Below are 19,791 nucleotides of genomic sequence, written 5' to 3'. Positions count from 1 at the left end.
TCAATTAATTAGGACGTAAATTGTAGCTTGAATGACAGTGATTAACGCCCTAGATACAACAAATTTAAGGGTGTTTTAATTTTAGTCAAAAAGTTGTTTAAAATAGCTTTTCCTCCCTTACTCCCATGATCCTGCTTCACAGCACAATTTGTTTTCATCTTCTTCATTTCTTACTTTATACCTCCACTGTTTTTTTAGGCAATACTTGACAGTTCTCTGGTACACGACAAAAGTGTCTTTAACTTCCAAATTTACGACAAAACTGTCAAAATACCGACCATAAAACTATTAAATTTGACACTACACAAAATGTGTTTTACGCTCTGAATTTTGTACCTCTACGTCATAAATCAGCCAAGTTTGACATTTTTGACTTATACACGACAGTTGCCATATCAAACTAGAACACCCTGGCGTGGACATCTACGTCACAACTGTCAAAATACCTGCCGTAAAGCTATAAAGTTTATCTTGTTTTTGTTAGGAAAACTTTATATTTCCAGCGCCTGTTTGGCCGATATTTGACAGTTTTCAGGTAGATGACAGGTGTCTACCGTCCAGTATAGGCAGTATTTGACACTTTTCTAGTATATTACACATGTCTCATAATACTAGAACACTTGAACTTTGAACATTTGTGACAAAACTGTCAAAATACTAACCATAAAGCTATTAAAAACGTTCTGGGTGTTGTACTATAGAGAATTTGTTTCACGCTCTGAGTGTTATAGCTCTACGTCAGAAATCAGTTTCGTTTGACATTTTTGACTTATATATGACAGTTGCCATATTAAACTAGAACACCCTGGTGTGGATATCTACGTCACAACTGTCAAAATACCTCCCGTAAAGCTATAAAGTTTATCTTGTTTTTGTTAAGAAAACTTTATAGTTCCAGCTCCTGTTTGGCCAAATTTTGACAGTTGTCAGGTAGATGACAAGTGTTACATGATACTGATACACCTTAACGTTGTCAAAATTACGTCACATTTCTCAAATCCACTCGCCATTAAGCTATAAAGTTTATTCAAGACAGCACCGTATTTCAGACTTCAAACTTTAAAGTTCTACTGCTTGTTTTGACATAGTTTGACAGTTTTGACGTACATGACAGATATCACGTGATATTAGAAACTTTTAACTTGGACACGTGCGTTTTTCAGACTACCAACTGTCAAAGTACGTGACGTAAAGCTATAAAGTTTAATTTGTTGTGCCTGCTGGAATACAAATGTTTTAGACTTAGAACGGTATGGTTTTGCTGCCTGTTTTGAAAATATTTGACAGTTTTGAGATATATGACAAGTGTCACGTGGTACTAAGACACCTTAATTGCGCCAGATCTCTAAAAACCACTCGCCATCAAGCTATAAAGTTGATCCAAGAAAGCAGCCGTAAACTTCAAACTTTATAGCCTGTTTTGACACAGTATTACAGTTTTGACGTACATGACAGCAATCACGTGTTATTTTGCCGATATTTTCCAGTTTTGCGGTATATGACAGGTGTCACGTGATAACAAATCTAAACCAATTCTAAAAAGACAACGATTGACATAACTACGTCACGTCTGTCACAAACACTCACCATGAAACTATAAAGTTTATCTCGTTTTTGTTAGTAAAATGTAAGTTTTCACTGTTTTGTTTAAACCTGAAAAACCGTCTCATTTGAGTAACAAGGTATCGACTTTTATATGTCTATGGATAACTAATGACCGCTAGAGGAATATATAAATAAGGTTTATATATATTTTTTGGTTATATTGTCGAAATTTGATTTTTCTCTAGATAATATATTAGTATACAGGGTGTCCCAAATTTGAACAAGAAACCAAACTTACAATTTCTGGCATGACCCATTTTTTATTTGATTTTTGGAATTTACGTCAAAATTCTAGGCCTACTTGATGTAAAATGACTGTATCGATCGTCAACTGTTTTTGCTCTAGCAGTCTTGATTCTGATTTTTTAGCAAAATTTTCGTGCACTTATTCAGAAAATTGTGAATAACTCGCTTATTTGAACCATCCTGTATATACCAGCCATATAAGAAAAGAAAGCCAATGAATGGTGTTCTCACGTGACGTTGAGCGAACGCGGCTAAGTTTCTCGGTTGGACCGTTAGAGGGCGTCAAAGTTAATCTTGCATTTTTGTAATTTTTTCTAAATATCTCAGGAACGCTTCAAGTTAGAGGTCTGAAATTTAGTACAAACGTACCTTGAGGGAATGCAACTTTTATTTTTAATGCTCTTTTTTTGGTACCAGGCACCGTTTGTCCTTAAAAAATTAAAAACCAAAATTGTCAAAAAATTTAAAGGGTTGGTACCATTAAATTTATTTAGAGAAATATTGTGAATTTTTAAAATCAACTTTCACTTCGTAAATTCCTTCAGGTTAGTGATACAAAAATGACGTAAAGTGTCATTTGTAAAAATGTCATATTTTAAAAGTGTCACGCACCGTCAAAATTGACATAATTTCCAGGTCATCTCCAAAACCGTGACATTGGGGCAAAATGGTTGTCAGGGTGATATAGAGTGTCTCAGATTAGCGGCTAAGTACAGAGTGTCCCAAAAAAGTGAAAAACAATTTTCAGTTTCCGGAAAATATCTCAAAAACTGTGTTAAAAGCAAAATTGTCAAAAAGCTTGACTTTGAAGCCCTCTAGCGGTCAAGCTATCACACCAATGACCTTTTTTGAATACACCGTTGAACAGCCTTTGGTCTGGACTATATTTTTGCTTTCAGTGACCTTTTGTCGTAACTGTTCAACTAACTGAGTTATTTTAGGTTAAACCAAACGTGGTTAAATCACTTTGAAGGTTTGTGAAGCTTGACTTTGACGCCCTCTAGCGGCCAAACGGTGCAACCAATTCACTTAAATGAGCATATTTTTGGAAAGCTTACGACCTGGGCTATCTTTTCGCTTCAATCACTTTTGGTCGTCAAATGTCAAATAAGCAAGTTATAGCAAATTTTCGGAAAAAGTACACGAAAATTTCGAACTTTACGTAGAAACCATAATTGCACAAAGTGCTATTTTACGCTCGCAAATCTCTATTGTATATATATATACAATCTTTATTCTCCAAAAGAAAAGGCTATCGGCCCTAGTGGCCTTTCTGCCCATTGTATGAATTCATTAAGATTCAATTTCGTTTATCACTTGATTCAATTTAAATGGAAGATACCGTTAAATTGTTGGTTTGTCGCAAACAAAATACGACCGTATTGATTTTTTTTTTAATTATTGAATCTCAAGTGAAATTTGTTAATAAAGTTGAACCAAAGTTGCAAATAAACTATCATTTCAGTATTTGGTACAAAAAAGGTTGTATTTCGCTTCTTAATACGCTCAATTCTTATGGTAAATCCCGTTAAGTTGCTGGTTTCTTGCAAGCAAAATTTTACCTTAATGACACCCAATAATTTAAATATTATTTTCAGCTTGTAGTTGTGACTTTCATTGTGTTTATTTAATTACGACAGTGGATATTGTAATTAAATTTGTGTAGATTAAAGACAAAACACATTATTAACATTAGCGTCTTTGCCGTGACCGAAAAATCACCTTGTGGGTAGATTTATGGGTTCCGGTGTCCACAAACGAGTTAGTAATTCCGGGGAAATGCCGGCTTAAAGGACCAAACTTTGGCACTTAAGAGGATCAAGCAAAACATAAAATGTTTTTGGAGGAGATCCAAGCAAAGTTACGATCTTTGCACAATGTCGTCCACCGCGGGCTTTTTAGCCCCCCCCCCAAACTAATTACTCGAAACTACCCCCTTAAAAAGACAAAATACGAAGGGCAGAAACAAAAGCCACTAGAGTAGGAAACGTTTCACGACGAATTCGCCCTTAAAGAAAATGCGATTTTTGTTTCTGACAGCTTTTCGGCCATTTTGAAGTGCTCCGGCCTATCAACGACATCAAAGGGATTATATTATTCCGGCATCTGTCGCTTTAAGGTTTAATTTCAAGGGCTACAGTTTGTCGCAGGCCGGTCTCTTTTGGAAATTATTTATTTTATTCGTAAAAATTATGAAACTGGCTTTTTTTTTATAAAAATTACAACCAAAGGTGCATTTCAATACTCTGTCTAACTGTCTGTGTTAATTTAGCAAATTTTTTATGTTTAAACCACATTTTAAAGGTCACGTGACTAATTTTGACAGATGTCAACTAGCTTTTACAGTGTTGCAAGCTCAAAATTGCAGTATCAACATCACGTGACGTGTCTCTTACAATTTCAGCTTTCACAACTGTCTTAATTTGATTTACCAATTTTCCAATGTTTAAGCTACATTATGAATGTCACGTGACTGTTTTTGACAGATGTCAATTGTCATTTACACTGTTGCAAACTCAAAAGTTACATTATTAACGTCACATGACGTGTATTTTAAAATTTGACCTTTTTCAACTTTATCAATTTAATTTAGCAAATTTTTAACGAATAAACTACATTTTGAATGTCACGTGTCTGTTTTAGACAGATGTCAATTGTCATTTACACTGTTGCAAACTCAAAAGTTGCATTACTAACGTCACATGACGTGTATTTTAAAATTTCATCTTTTACAATTGAAGAAATTTAATTTAAAAGTAAAATAAAATATAATATATTTTTAAGAAATTAACTACATTTTGAAGGTCACGTGACTGTTTTTGACAGATGATAACTTACAGTGTTGCAAGCTCAAAAATTAGATTTTCAACGTCGCATGATGTGTATTTTACAATTTCAGCTTTTACAACCTTATAAATTTAATTTAGCAAATTTTTAACGGATAAACTACATTTTGAGGGTCACGTGACTGTTTTTGACAAATGTCAACTAGTCTTAATAGTGTTCCAACCTCAAAATTGCAGTATCAACATCACGTGACGTGTCTCTTACAATTTGAGCTTTCACAACTGTCTTAATTTGATTTACCAATTTTCCAATGTTTAAACTACATTGTGAAAGTCACGTGACTGTTTTTGACAGATGTCAATTGTCATTTACACTGTTGCAAACTCAAAAGTTACATTACTAACGTCACATGACGTGTATTTTACAATTTGACCTTTTACAACTTTATAAATTTAATTTAGCAAATTTTTAACGAATAAACTACATTTTGCAGGTCACGTGACTGTTTTTGACAGATGTCAACTGGTCTTAATAGTGTTCCAACCTCAAAATTGCAGTATCAACATCACGTGACGTGTCTCTTACAATTTCAGCTTTCGCAACTGTCTTAATTTGATTTACCAATTTTCCAATGTTTAAGCTACATTCTGGAGATAACGTGACTGTTTTTGACAAATGTCAACTAGCCTTTACAGTGTTGCAAGCTCAAAGTTCCATGTATAGTGTTCTATTATTAGTATTTGAGCTTTTACAACTATCCAAACTTGATTTATCAAATTCTTACAGTAACTATTTTTATGATCTCCTGACTATTTTGACAGTTGTCAAATTTATGAAATACACTCTTTAATTAATGAAATTGACGGTTAAAGTATCCAAACTGAAGATATTTAACAGTCAAATTTGCAATTTAAAATAATGAAATTCACTGTTTTTTTGATGAAATTTACTGTTGAAGTATCCAAACTGAAGATAATTATTATTATTCAAATTTGCAATTTAAATTTATGAAATTCACTGTTTTTTTGATGAAATTGACTGTTGAAGTATTCAAACTGAAGATATTTATTATTCAAATTTGCAATTTAAAATTATGAAATTAACTGTTTTATTAATGAAATTGACAGTTGGAGTATCCAAACTCATTTAACATTAAAATTTGCAATTCAAAATTATGAAATTAACTGTTTTAATGATAAAATTGACTGTTGAAGTATCCAAACTGATTTAACATTCAAATTTGCAATTTAAAGTTATGAAATTTACTGTTTTATTAATGAAATTGACAGTTGAAGTATCCAAACTGATTTAACATTCAAATTTGCAATTTAAAATTATGAAATTAACTGTTTTAATGATAAAATTGACTGTTGAAGTATCCAAACTAATTTAACAATAAAATTTGCAATTTAAAATTATGAAATTAACTGTTTTATTAATGAAATTGACTCTTGGAGTATCTAAACTGATTCAACATTCAAATTTGCAATTTAAAATTATGAAATTAACTGTTTTATTAATGAAATTGACTGTTGAAGTATCCAAACTGATTTAACATTCAAATTTGCAATTTAAAATAATGAAATTTACTGTTTAATTAATGAAATTGAGTGTTGAAGTATCCAAACTCAAGATATTTAATATTCAAATTTCCAACTTAAAATAATGAAATTAACTGTTTTTTTTTATGAAATTGACTGTTGAAGTATTCAAACTGAAGATATTTAACAGTCAAATTTGAAATTTAAATTTAATGAAATTAACTGTTTTTTTGATGAAATTGACTGTTGGAGTATCCAAACTCATTTAACATTAAAATTTGCAATTCAAAATTATGAAATTAACTGTTTTAATGACAAAATTGACTGTTGAAGTATCCAAACTGATTTAACATTCAAATTTGCAATTTCAAATTATGAAATTTACTTTTTTATTAGTGAAATTGAGTGTTGAAGTATCCACACTGAAGATATTTAATATTCAAATTTGCAAATAAAATTTATGAAATTAACTGTTTTTTTTTTGATGAAATTGACTGTTGAAATATCCAAACTGAAGATATTTAACAGTCAAATTTGCAATTTAAATTTATGAAATTTACTTTCTTATTAGTGAAATTGACTGTTGAATTAGCCAAATTAATGAATTTTTACTATCAATTTTGAAATTTTATACATTAACTAAAGTTAAGCATTCAAATTCAGTCAATCAGACTATAAGTGTCAAGGACGTTTCGTACCGAGTAGGGCTTCATCAGGCCCAAAAAAATCGAACAACTCGTCCGACTTTCTTAAGAGAAACTTTAGGACCAAGAATCCCAAAGTAATCCCGTCTGGATCCGGTCGGATTTAACCAAACACGATCCCATTCCTCTTACACGTTCCAGAACTATTCCCCAGTATGCTTATGGACGTAGTTAACATTTAGCATCGCACTAAATCCCCCAGAGACGTTGCACGTTAATTGTTCGGGCATGATTAACGAATCGAAACATTAACACTTGCGGTGGTTTTGATTCCGCCATTTTCAAGCCGAAAAGTTCAATCAGCTTAAAGTCGTAACTTGGGGTTGTAAAATTCCGTTCAAGGGAGAAAAAGTTAACGACTTAGTGATAATGCGATAGCCATGTCCGACCGTATAAGGTAGAAGGGCGTGTTGAGTCCTGTCCTTTTTTCCAGACATGATAGGGGATCTTATACAGGAAAAATGTCCCATAAGTTTTCCATGGTAAAACTTGAAGAATTTTCTATATAGGACAATGTTTAAATACCAGTTTTATGTTATAATTTAATGTAGAAAACCTGAATGTCAAGATACAGGCGTTAAATCTCTGAAACAACTTATGTAGGTAAGATAAGGAGGAACCTGGACAAATTAATGTAGTTTGTGGAAGATAAGGACGCCCATTAGTTGTGGGGGAAGGGAGTAACCTTGCGCCCTTCTGAAAAGTAAGGGGGAAGTAGAATTCTAGGGCACATATTGATTATTAGAAGAAATTTTGAGAATTGATGATCAGTGTTTGAGGGTTTCATAATTGATGCAAGTATGACACTCATTTTTATTGTAAAAGTGAAAATTTTAGAAAAGTTTAAGGTTAACTAACACGGTTCTTTATGCCTAAATTTCAAGGTCGGTAACCTTGAAACTGTCAATTTGACGCCATTTTTCAGGTTGCCACCAAGTTTTAAGTGAAAGTTTTACTAGTGACGCCATTTTGTTTGAGTATCTCAAAAACTGGAAAAAGTTAAATTTTTGAAAAAATTCAGGGATAATCTACAAGGTCACTTTATACCTAAATTTCAAGGTCGTACCTTTAAAACTGTCAATTTGACGCCATTTTGAAAGTTGCCAAACACTGTTATGTGAAAGTTTTACTAGTGGCGCCATTTTGTTTGAGTATCTCAAAAACTGGAAAAAGTTAAATTTTTGAAAAAAAATTCAGGGTTAATCCAAAAGGTCAAGGCTACTTAAAACCTAAATTTCAAGGTCGTAACCTTGAAACTGTCAATTTGACGCCATTTTGAAAGTTGCCAAACACTGTTATGTGAAAATTTTACAACTGCCGCCATTTTGTTGGAATATCTCCGAAACGATAAGAGTGAAATTTTTTAAAAAAATTCAGGGATAATCTACAAGGTCAAGGCTACTTAAAAAACTTACATTTCAAGGTCGTAACCTTGAAACTGTCAATTTGACGCCATTTTGAAAGTTGCCACGCAGTGTTAAGTGAAAGTTTTTCTAGCGCCGCCATTTTATTTAAATATCTCCGAAAAGGTAAGAGCAAAAATTTTGAAAAAAATTCGAGGTTCATCTACAAGGTAAAGGCTACTTAAAAACCTAAATTTCAAGGTCGTAACCTTGAAACTTTCAATTTGACGCCATTTTTAAAGTTGACATGTAACCAGAATGAAAATTTTGAAAAAATTCAGGATCAATTTACAAGGTCAAGGCTCCTGTAAATCTAAAAATTTCAACGTCGTGACGTTGAAACTGTCAATTTGACGCCATTTTGAATATTTCCAAACACTGTCATGTGAAAGTTTTATTAGTGCCGCCATTTTGTTTCAATATCTCCGAAACGGTAAGAGTGAAAATTTTGAACAAAATTTCTTAATAAGTGACTTAAACCATTTTTTATACACGAAATTTTTAAACAAAATTCTTCTAGTGAATAAACGGGTTTAAATCACGTTTTGTACAATATTTTATTAAGTTTTAATTGAAAAAACCCAAAAATTACAGTTCTAGGAAATAGGCGCAGTCAATAAATGTCATTTAAAATGATAAGTAAATCTCTCTAGTGAATAAAAAAGTGTTTAAATCGTTGAATAGGAAGAAATTTAATAAAAAGTAATAATTTCTGATCATTCGTCGATTGATTTGTTTGGAACAAGACTTTTCAGTAGTAATTTGTTACATTATGGAAAACAGTGGTGACTGTGAAAAACACTGACTTTAGACTTTTAATAGTCCAAAAATCAAATTTTTTAACTGCCAAAAATTTTGGATTGCGATGAATTTGAAGTAAAAAACATTCTGAATTTTGATTTTCCAACTCATTAAAATTTCAGACAAAATTAACTTGAAATTTCATAATTTTAGTGAGTATGACCCACATTTTTTACTAGTTTTTAAATTTTAACACACTAAATAGCGTAAAACTACTCAATTTCGTTGGTATAAAGTTGTCCAGGTTGGGCAGCTCCTAATGGCGGTTAAACACGACCAAAACCAATACCAACGTAATTCTAGTGCACTGTGTGAAGATTTACGGCACATCTTGGATGTAATTGAGTTTTACCCGGCAATTAAATTGCAAATTAAAAAGCTCGTTACCTACAGACCGGTATTTTAGCAGGCGCCAGTTATCACATCAATTTAGTCCCTAATTAACATTTAATTCTGAATTAGTTTCAGCCACCACGCTATTAGACCAGTGTTGCCACAAAAATTTTAGCCGGCGTACTAGGTTCTGAATGAAAATTTACTAGATTTAGTTTATTTTATGGAATTTAAGTTTTAATACTTATCAAGATTAATTTTGTTTGACAGTTTGACTTATTTCACAGTTGACATTGTTGGCAAATGACTCCGGATACTCCGGAGTAGAAACGTAGAGTAGAATAGAGAAAAGTATTCAAAGAGCAATCGTTGTTAAGGATAACCATTTCAAATACTTTTTGGCTTGAAAGTTGGCTTAAGACTTCAAAATTCGATTGAAAATTCAATTTTCAAGTGATTCAGATGCTATTGGACTTGAAAATTGAATTGAAATTTTAAAATTTGATTGGAAAGTCAATTTTCCAGTAATCAGATATTTTTGGACCTAAAAATTTCCTTGAAACTCTAAAATTTGACTGGCAAATCAATTTTCAAGTAATTCCGACACTTTTGGACTTGAAAATTGACTTGAAACTGAAAAAGTTACAAAGTCAATTTAGACATTTCAAATACTTTTTGGATTAAAACTTCAAAATTCGATTGAAAATTCAATTTTTAAGTAATTCAGACATCTGAATTACTGTGATTCATACACTTTTGGGTTTTAAAATTGGCTCCAAAATTTAACTGGAATGTTGATTTTCAAGTAATTCAGACACTTTTGCGTCCGAAATTTTGATTTTAGGCTCCAAAATTTGACAGGGAAGTCAATTTTTAAGTAATTCAGATACTATTGGACTTGAAAATTGAATTGAAATTTTAAAATTTGATTGGAAAGTCAATTTTCCAGTAATCAGATATTTTTGGACCTAAAAATTTCCTTGAAACTCTAAAATTTGACTGGCAAATCAATTTTCAAGTAATTCCGACACTTTTGGACTTGAAAATTGACTTGAAACTGAAAAAGTTACAAAGTCAATTTAGACATTTCAAATACTTTTTGGCTTAAAACTTCAAAATTCGATTGAAAATTCAATTTTTAAGTAATTCAGATGCTATTGGACTTGAAAATTGAATTGAAATTTTAAAATTTGATTGGAAAGACAATTTTCCAGTAATCAGATACTTTTGGACCTAAAAATTTCCTTGAAACTCTAAAATTTGACTGGTAAGTCAATTTTCAAGTAATTCAGATACTATTAGACTTAAAAAAAAATTAAATACCAAAATTTGACTGGGAAGTCAAATGAAATACTAAATTTTGGATTTCAAATTAAATAACATAGTTATTCACTCGTTTTGAGGGAATATGTTCCTTAAATGACCTTTTAGGGCAAAAGTGCCTTGAATCATTTGATTTGTCTTGTAGAGAATTTAATTCCCTACAACTTTCCTTTATTACACTTTTTTGATATTTTTTTAACCGGAAGTTGATGTAAACTTGCTTATCATGCTTGCTATCATTTGAAAATATTAGACCACGCAATAGATTTCAAAAAGTTAAGATAAACTCATGCAAGCCATTTTGCTCTATCTTATTCAGATTAGGAGGTGTGACACTCCAAAAAGTCATTTTTCAAACGTCAATATCTCAAAAACCGTTGCAGCTAGCTGTAGGTTATAATACATCAAAAATAGTTGAAATCAATTGGACTGTTCCAAAAGTACAGTAATATACTTCTTCTTCTTCTTCTTAAAGTGGCATGCAGATTCCTTCGTAGGCGTCCATCGTTTTCCTCCTCATATAATTCTATCTGGAAGTCCCGTATTCCTGTCCATTATTGTATGTTTTGCAGCTAGGATAGTTTCCTTCTACCTATTCCTCTCTTTCCTCCTCTCGGTGCAACAATCTCTAGCAAAGAGATAAAAAGAAGCTTATAATAGCGAAAGAAGCCATGACCAGACTAACCAAAGTATGGAAAAGCCATCACATATCCCTCAACACCAAAGTGAAATTCATCAGGAGCTTGGTGTTTTCAGTCTTACTATATGGGGCAGAATGCTGGACTTAGAGGAGGAAGATATAGGCCGTCAAAATGTTTTGCTGGCGCAGAATACCGTGTCCTGGACTGAAGAAGCACCAACCAATGCAATCTGGACCAACTAATAATTAAGAAGAGATTGAGCATTTTAGTAGAGGATAAGACAGCTAAATTTTTTGGTTTTTTCATGTTGGTCTTGAGAAGCTCACTTTGGAAGGAACTGTTAACAGACAAGTTTGATGTTTGATTTGGTATTGGTGTTAATAATGTAGGGTTAGGGTGTTGTCTGTCTTGCATTATCATAGAGTTTTGCCGGATTGTACCAGATTTTGTATTTTTTTTTTGGTTTTACGGCATTCAGCTAATTGTACCACTTGGTTCGTACTGGCTTACTAGAAAACGTATCAGATCTAGTACAAATCTACTAGACTGGCAATACTGAATTAGATCCTTTTGAGGTCGGTGATGTCTGTCAGAAAACAGGGCAGGACTGTCACTTTTTTTCCTAAACAATTCAGCTTTTGTATGAAAACAAACAACTTGTCGTTCCTCCCCTGCGATTTTTCCTTTTCGCTTTATTCCATTAATCGTCATCAGATTGCGTCCCAAGTGACAAATTACCTAATCGGCCATTCCTCAGATTACCTGATAAGGTGACTCGAATAGGGAAAGAAAACGGAGAAAACTGCGTGCCTGGATAAGATTTGTCTGGCTCTGATTAAAATAAAGAGATATCGCACCACCACAGGTTTAGATGGGTGTTTTCTGCGTCATTCCGAGGGTTTGGGGGAGGGGAAAGGGGTGTTTTGTCACTGTCAACATAACCCACAAACCAAGTCGTTTATGTGTGAGAGGTAAATCCTCCTTTTGATGGATCGTTCTGTCTGTCTTTAGGGGTGTTTTGTGCAGAAACAGTGTTTTTTACAAGTAAAAAAAATTATTCGTAAACATTCCTGGGAAAATTTTGTCTAATTTGTATTTGAACGGAAAATTTGAAAAATTACCGTAAATTCACTTTTTCAATTTTTTTATGCAATATAGCTTAAAGTGTCTGTTAAATGTGTAAAATTTTCATAAATTTCCCTACTTTAATATGGAAATTACAGTGCTTTAAGTAAGTCAAAAAAGAGCACAATTTTGACATACTGGTGGTACTAGGACACAATTTGACAGGACAATTATTTGACTGATACGTCAAAATAGTGTTTATAAAACATATCTTATCTTTAAGAGTTCAAATAAACTGTTTCACTTTGTCTTTACAGTGTTGCCAGCTCGAAAATTACCGGGTTACAACAGTCAATTAGGCAGCAAACCCAAATTTTTCTAAATTTAATTATTTAGTACATTTTTACAATTTCCAGTATTTTTCTAGTCACGTGACTGTTTTTGACTAGTGTCACTTTGCATTTACAGTGTTGCCAATTCGAAAATTGCCGGATTACAACAGTCAATTAGACAGCAAACCCAAATTTTTCTAAATTTAATTTAGTAAATTTTCAGAATTTCCAGTATTTTTTTTATGGTCACGTGACTGTTTTTGACTAGTGTCACTTTGCATTTACAGTGTTGCCAGTTCGAAAATTGCCGGACTACAACAGTCAATTAGGCAGCAAACCTCAATTTTTCTTATTTTAGTTTTACTTTGATTTTTTAAACTTTTTAGTGCAAACTTAGACAGTTTTGACGTTTTTGACAGTTTTCAAATGTCAGAAGTAGATTTTTTTGGAAAGTTATTATGTCACAACTGTCAAAAAAAGTATGATGCAACTATAACACATCTTCTATTCATTGCAAGGCACGTAAACTGACTTTCCTTTTACTCCTTAAGGTTTTCAAAGCAAGTTTGACAGTTTTGACGGACTTGACAGTTGTCACAAGACTCAAAAACGCTATTTATTAGATTTTTTTTTGTACGTCACAACTAGCAAGATAATGGCCATAAAACAAAAAAACATATTCTGTTCACTATAAAGAATTATATGAAGAAAGTAAACTGACTCTATTTTGATTCTTCCAGGTTTTTAGAGCAAATTTTGACATTTTTGACGTATCTGACAGTTGTCATAGAACTCTCGGACATTATTCATTAGACTGGTACGTCACAACTGTCAAAATAATGGCCCTGAAGCTATAAAACGTATCATGTTCATTATAAGACAAGTAAAATGATTCTACTTTGACTCATGGAGCTGTTCAATGCAAACTTTCACAGGTTTGACAATTTTGACGTATCTGACAGTTGTCATAGCACTCTTGGACACTATTCATTAGACTGGTACGTCACAACTGTCAAAATAATGGCCATGAAGCTATAAAACGTATCATGTTCATTATAAGACAAGTAAAATGATTCTACTTTGACTCATGGAGCTGTTCAATGCAAACTTTCACAGGTTTGACAATTTTGACGTATCTGACAGTTGTCATAGCACTCTCGGACACTATTCATTAGACTGGTACGTCACAACCGTCAAAATAATGGCCATGAAGCTATAAATTAATAAGTTTGTATACTAAACAAAGTTATAAAACTCGCAACCTTCATCGCTCTAATATGTTCCCAGATGATTTTCCAGTCAAAACGATTGATATAAGAAAAGGCGAGAAATTCGTAGATGCAATCACACTGGAAACTCTAAGGGCAATTCGATTCGGTCATAATCATAAAAACTGTACGATAATCGATTTTAAATTTTACGAGAATTGCAGCGAACAACAGCAATTGCCAATACACACGGCACATTTTACAACCTTATAAGATAAAATCTCTGGCAAAAATATCAACACACGATGCCCTCGAAGGGCCCTATTCGATTTGCCCGTTTCCTTTGCCATAACTGAAACTTTTAAGCCTGGATTTCTCTCTGTTATTGACGTTTCCCACGAACTTTACAATGTAAGGCAATTTTTTACCTTCGGATTAGACAACCTTGGGCATCAATCAAAAAACGGGTCTGACGTAGGCAATTCGAATTTTCCACGCTCGTTAACAAATCCCTTTGAAGGTAAATCGATTGGTGGGTAAAAAATACCTTAATTATCAGTCCGGTTCTGGTTTTTGAAGTTAATTAAATCCAGGATTTAGGGTGCAACAAAGACACCCCGTCGATATCAATATTCCGAAATATGATCCGCCAATCTTAATTAAATTTTATTAAAGTTCGTTAATATTAAATTTTATTTTGGTTTCAAATTATTTGGATCACCCTGTAGGCAACCGTTTATTATGCGCCTACTAAGTTGCTCCACCCTGTACAATTTTAGTGTATTTTAGGTGCCTTTTTCAAGGTCACGTGTTTTTGAAAGATGCCAACCAGAACTTAACAGTGTTGCAAGCTCAAAATTGCATTCTCAACGTCACGTGGCCTGGCTTTTACAATTTCAACTGTCTAAATTTGATTTAGCAAGTTTTCTTAGTTGAAACTGTTTTTGTAATGGTCACGTTTGTTTTTTTGTGACTGCTTTTGACAACTGTCAACTGGCCTTTACAGTGTTGCAAGCTCAAAAATTGGATTATCAACATCACGTGATTTGATTCTTACAATTTCAGCTTTTACAACTCTCTAAGTTTGATTTACTAAGTTTCCAATGTTTAAACTACATTCTGAAGGTCACGTGACTGTTTTTGACAACTGTCAACTGGCTTTTACAGTGTTGCAAGCTCAAAAATTGGATTATCAAAGTCACATGATGTGTATTTTACAATTTCAGCTTTTACAACCCTATAAAATTAATTTAGCAAATTTTTAACGAAAAAACTACATTTTGAAGGTCACATGATTGTCTTTGACAGATGTCAACTGGCCTTTACAGTGTTGCAAGCTCAAAACTTAGATTTTCAACGTCACATGATGTGTATTTTACAATTTTTGTTTTGTACAAGTGTATAAAATTAATTTAGCAAATTTTTAACAAATAAACTACATTTTTAAGGTCACGTGACTGTTTTTGACAGATGTTAACTGGCCTTTACAGTGTTGCAAGCTCAAAAATTACATTATCAACATCACGTGATTTGGTTCTTACAATTTCAGCTTACACAACTCTTTAAATTTGATTTAACAAATTTTTAAAGAACAAACTACATTTTTAAGGTCACGTGACTGTTTTTGACAGATGTCAACTAGTCTTTACAGTGTGGCAAGCTCAAAAATGACATTATCAACATCACGTGATTTGGTTCTTACAATTTCAGCTTTCACAACTCGCTAAATTGGATTTACTAAGTTTCCAATGCTTAAACTACATTTTTAAGGTCACGTGACTGTTTTTGACAGATGTCAACTGGCCTTTACAGTGTTGCAAGCTCAAAAATTAGATCATCAACGTCACATGATGTGTATTTTACAATTTTTGTTACTCCAACTGTCTAAAACTAATTTGTCAAATTTTTAAAGTTTAAACTACATTTTAAAAGTCACGTGACTGTTTTTGACAGATGTCAACTATCTTTTACAGTGTTGCAAGCTCAAAAATTGCATTATCAACAGCACGTGCCTGGCTCTTACAAATTCAGCTTTCACAACTGTCTAAATTTGATTTACCAATTTTCCAATGTTTAAACTACATTTTGATGATCAAGTGTCTGTTTTTGACAGATGTCAACTGTCTTTTACAGTGTTGCAAGCTCAAAATTGCATTATCTTTTTTTTTAATAAATAAGCTACATTTTGAAGGTTATGTGACGGTTTTCGACACGTGTCAATTGAGCTTTACAGTGTTGCAAGCTGAAAATTGCCTTATCAAAGTCACGTGACCTGTCTGTTACAATATTAAATTTTGCAACTGTGTGAATTTAATTTTCCAATTTTAAAATACATTGTAAAAGTCACGTGACTGGTTTTGACAGCTATCAATTAACGTTTACGGTGTTGCAAGCTCAAAAATTGAATTATCAAAGTCACGTGACCTGTCACTTACTTTCGCAACCATAAACTTTCAAAGTTTGACAGCTGTCAAATTAGTCTTTACAGTAATGCAAGATCAAAAAAATTTGGATTATTATTGTCACGTGACCTGTCTAAATTTAATTTATTAAACGATTGAACTACGTTTTGAAAGTCACGTGTCTAATTTTGACAGGTGTCAACTGCTAGTCATTACAGATTGACTATGAGTATTTTTCATTCGTTGAAATCAAGTTAAAACATTATTTTGCGTCAATTTGCTAGGCTGAAAGGTCACGTGATCAGATTTTAGTAAAAACAACTAAATGTAATTTATACAGGATAAGTCCAAAAATTTGTTTTAAATTGTAATTTACATTCTTGACTTAATTAATCAAAACTAACCTCTAATTTTGACTTAACCCTGTATAGTAACGCCAGTTTAGTAGCCAGTACTGTTGCAAGAATAGTTTTTTATTTAGTATACAGGGTATTATCAATATTTCACCAAAAAATGTTTACAACTGGTATTCACTTAAACCTTTTTACTAAACCCTGTATAATGGACAGTGCTTGAACTTATACAGGGTATAACCACTATTGTGTCTTGCAGTTTAAAACCAAAAATATATTATACAAGGAATGATTACTATTTTTGGTGATTTTTAATCTGATTGAATCCAGTGAAGAAGTTCAGTTTTTGGGATTGAAAAATACTGTACAGCCTCCATATTTGGGCTAGACAAAATATGGGAAATGTTTATTTTCAATTAGATCAAATTTGCATAACAAAAATTCAACCGTAATTTTTGTCATAACTAAACCGAGTATGATACACACTTTACTATTTTTTTTCATTACGGTGGTTAAATACTGCTTGCGTTAGGTACTTTTTTCAGTCGTAAATTAACTTGTTAGATCGAACATCCGGATCCATTAAAGGGCATTTAAAACCTCCGATGCAGCATCGGAAAATCGAATTACAGTCAGCTTTTTTGGAAAATCTCCAGATCGGTTCGGTTTTCCTTCTTAAAGGAAAACACCCACATTCCTGCACAGCCTCGGGCCGAGGATTCTAATTATATTACCGCAGATTGATGTCTGGATAAGTGGCTGTAATTTATTTAATGGTTTCCCTTTACCCCTCGTTTCCCCCCTTGCGCCTTCTGAATTCTGAAGGCCCATTAATGGACCACTCGCAAAATTGGAACAGAAAGGATTGATAGATGTTCGGTCGTAAACGAGGCCTTATTTTTAAATTAGTCGAAGGTAAAAAAATTAATCTTCCTTTGCTCCCGGAATTTTCTGCAATCCCGTTATTTGTGTTTGGGAATTTACTTTTTTGAAAACTCCTATCCGTCATCCACTCATATATCAGCGTGATTTTACAACCGAATAACGTTCTGTTTTGATTGCTGAATTAAACTAATTTTACACCCGATGCACCAGGTAAATGAAAATCGCACCCCAACTATAAATAATCCCGTTTTCAGGGATCAGACAGGAATCTAATTAGCAAACAGGACTTGGCTGGAAACCAATGCGATTAGAGTGGAGAACCTCAAACGTTGCAACTGTAATTAATGCCTTGAATTCCCAAAAATCTGGCAAACGTTTACGTTGAGGTTAAATCAAATTTATCGAACAAACAGCTTAATAATTTAGGTAAAATATCAATTCCAATATTTTGTTTTTACCACCAAACCTACATGGACTAGTTCACTTTTAAATTGTGAACAATTTCAGTCTCCTGCAATTTTTTCGTTACTTCCACCGTTTTTGAGTTATTTGCCAAAAACTGGTTTGATGCAATTGACTTAGTTTTGACCAAAAATAAACCTGGAAATTGAACACCCTGTATCTCAGTTATTTTTGGGAGTTGAGAGATGGTAGACCACTCAAAAAAATCCTCTCGAGCTGCTCTTTACATTGGTATGCATCAAAAATTTCTGGGTTCAGAAGTCTATACAGGGTGTGTCAAGTAAGTAGACCATTGTATTTGTGGTGGTTCCCTGTATACCAGAACCCATAACGGACTTTCAAACCTCCATAGGTTGGTTCAGATGACCATTTGAAAAATTTTTGGTCAATTTTTTCGTAATTTTCACCATTTTCGAGTTTTTTACTAAAAACTGGTTTGTTGTAACTGGCTTTTGGCCAAAAATAAACCTGAAAATTGAACACCCTGTATCTCAGTTATTTTTATGAGTTTAGAGTGGTTCAATCACTCAAATAAACCCTCTCAAACAACTCTTTTCAAAGGTGTACGTCAAAAATTTCTTGTTTAAAAAATACATACAGGGTGTGTCAAAATTTGTTTTTACAGTTTTGGTCCTTTATCAGTTTCAAACCGGTTCATTAGGTTGGACAATATTAAAAGGGGGAGGTGAAATGAAGTATTAAATAATTAAAGGGCCGAATTATTAGCCGGTAAACCCACTAAAATCGTTTTAAAATGACAAAGTTTGCCCCTAAATCCCTTACAGTCGCAAAAAGGGAATAAATTAACTTAGATCCGGCCCTGGAAATTACTTTTCTTGTTTTGGGGTCCTTTTTGGGTGATTATTAACGTTATTAATGATTCAGTGTTTTGTTGTGTTGAAGCTAATTTAGGCTAATAAATACTGATTAAAGATGCTCATTTAAGGCCCTTTTTCGATGATAAAGGACAGTAATAATTTATATTTAAGCTAAACCTTTAACAGTTGTTAGAAGTATTTTTTATTTAAAACTTTACTTATTTTACATAATTTTTCATAAAAAAAACATTCAAAATTGATTGGCATCACTGCATTTTCTATGCTTTGGCATTTTCAGTAGAAAGTTCGAAAACTCTTAACCTCCGTCAGTGTAATAAGCTACACTGTTGTCGGTTTTAATCTCTTAATTTTCCTAGTAAAACACCTTTATAAGTCCCTAAAACTTAAAAGTAACTGGTAGAGTTGACATCACTGCTTTTTCTAGGTTTTGTAGACCAATTTTATGAGTATTTTAGGTGCAAAATATAAGACTAGTAGAAGTGGCATAATAAACTGATTCAGTTGTAGTAAGTTTGAAAACTCCTAACCTTCATCAGTGTAAAGGTTTTCTAGAAACTCTTTATATACAAAACACAAACGTACGTTGCATATTTACTAAAACTGTACTAAACAAGGTAAAAATACGCGACAGCATGGATAGGGAAAAATGGAAAATGGCAATTCCCTAGCATCACATAGTCTCGTATACAGGGTGAGTGTTCAATTTAACCGTATAATAATCGTTGAGTCTGGAAATATCATAAATAAGCCAGTCCCTATTATTCCTAGACATTGCACCACACAGATGCTAGCCAATTTTCGTAATGGTCGACTTTCGCAGAAGTTTCCAGCCGGTTGTTTAGTGTGCAACCAAAGCTGGAT

At 32.9% G+C, this 19,791-nt stretch overlaps 1 protein-coding gene across 7 annotated transcripts in view; it reads right to left on the bottom strand.

Moving 5' to 3' along the window:
* Positions 1 to 18,002: 18,002 nt before the first annotated feature.
* Positions 18,003 to 19,791, bottom strand: part of CalpA (calpain A) — a 149,385-nt gene continuing 147,596 nt past the window's right edge. For all 7 annotated transcript variants that reach the window (XM_081992003.1, XM_081992005.1, XM_081992004.1 and 4 more), the window contains one exon: positions 18,003 to 18,012. The gene's annotated coding sequence lies outside the window, so the exon portion shown is untranslated. The remainder of the gene's footprint in view (positions 18,013 to 19,791) is intronic.

This window comes from Ips typographus, linkage group LG13 (assembly GCF_016097725.1).
Source record: "Ips typographus isolate SLU linkage group LG13, UJ_Ityp_2.0, whole genome shotgun sequence".
Classification (NCBI taxonomy): domain Eukaryota; kingdom Metazoa; phylum Arthropoda; class Insecta; order Coleoptera; family Curculionidae; genus Ips; species Ips typographus.
This window is presented reverse-complemented; position numbering and strand designations above follow the sequence as displayed.